The sequence below is a fragment of the Elephantulus edwardii genome, unplaced genomic scaffold (genome assembly GCF_000299155.1).
Source record: "Elephantulus edwardii isolate Elephantulus edwardi_28Jun2011 unplaced genomic scaffold, EleEdw1.0 scaffold00153, whole genome shotgun sequence".
NCBI classification, from domain to species: domain Eukaryota; kingdom Metazoa; phylum Chordata; class Mammalia; order Macroscelidea; family Macroscelididae; genus Elephantulus; species Elephantulus edwardii.
This window is the reverse complement of record NW_006399903.1, coordinates 7,737,610-7,739,258: the sequence shown is the minus strand read 5'-3', so window position 1 is coordinate 7,739,258 and position 1,649 is coordinate 7,737,610.

Sequence of the window (1,649 nt, the reverse complement as noted above, 5' to 3'; positions counted from 1 at the left end):
CTTCTACAACAAGAGCTTCAGGTCTTCTTCAGTTAGAGCAAGCGGCGTTGTGTCATCTGCATGCCATAGATTGTTAATGAGTCTTCCTTCAATCTTGATGCTACATTTCTCCTCAATAGAGCCCTGTTTCCTGAATGGTCTATTTTGCTTACAGATTGAAAAGGTATGGGGACAGGATGCATCCCTGACACACTCCTTTCCTGATTTTGAACCATGCAGTCTTTCCTTGCTCTGTTCTGAGGACTGCTACCTGGTCCAAGTATAGGTTTTGTACAAACATAGTCAAGTGTTCTGGGATTTCCATGTTCCTCAAAGTTAGCCAGTTTGTTGTGATCCACACAGCCACACAGTCAAATGCCTTTGTATAGTCAATGAAACACAGGTAGACATTCATCTGGTACTGCTTTCTGCAAAGATCTATCTGGCATTGGCAATACTGTCCCTAGTGTCACAGTCTCTTCTAAACTCAGCTTGTATAGTGTTTTCAATTACTTTTTATGCATCAGAAAGCTAGACATGAGTAATGATGACAAAAGATGGATACGTTTGAATTGTGGTGCTGGTAAAGCGTATCAAACGTACCATGGACTGCTAAAAGAACAAACACATATGTCTGAGAGAAGGTGAAGCCAAGTTTCTCTTTGAAGGTAGAGATTTTGAGACTCTGTCTCAAATATTTGGGCATATAGCCAGGAGGAACCAGTCCTTAGAGAAGGATATCATACTTGAAAGGGTGGAGGGACAGCATAAGAATGGAAGACTCATAATGAGATGGATTGGCAAAGTAGCTGAGATAATGATAATGAGAATAGTGTGTCAGAGACAGTGAGACCAGTTCAGAAAAGGGCAGGGTTTAGAGTTATTGTACATACAGTTGCTATGAGTTGCAGGTAACTCAATGGCACACAACAACAACAACAAGCAACATGACCAAAATATGTGAGACAAAGCTTTATCATCTTGGCTTCCAAGAAGCACTCTGGCTGCATCTTCTCCAAGACGTACCTGTTTCTTTTAGTCAGTCCACAAGATATTCTGCACTCTTTCTTCTTTAATACCACACTTCGAGAGCATTCATCTTTTTTTTTCTTTTATCTTTATTTGTTGTCCAACTCTCAGATGTATAGCAAATTATTGAAAATGTAGTTGACTGAATCAGGCAGAATTTAGCCCTCAAACTAACATCATTATTGTTGTTGTTGTTGTGTGCTGTTGAGTAGACTCCAACTCAGCACCCTATGTACAATAAAACCTGATCTATCTTGAGCCAATTTCACTGTCTCTGATACACCTGCCTTCATTACCCCATTCACTGAGTCAATCCATCTCATCCAGGGTCTTATTCTTCTCTTAAGCTCACCCTTAATGCTTCCAAGAATGATATCCCTCTCCAAGGACTGTTCCCTCCTTGCAACATGTCCAAAGGATGTCAGACAGAGTTTCAAAAATTCATGCCTCCAAGGAGCAGTCTGGTTTCACTCTCTCCAGGATGGACCTATTTGTACTCATAGTTGTCCATTACCTAGTCAATACTTTTCTTGAGCACCACAAATCTAAAGCATCGATGCTCCTCAGTAATTTGGAGAGGTCCCTGAGTACAAACTCAGTGTATTTCATCTCCTAATCTCCTGATTGCTTGTACCAAGTGT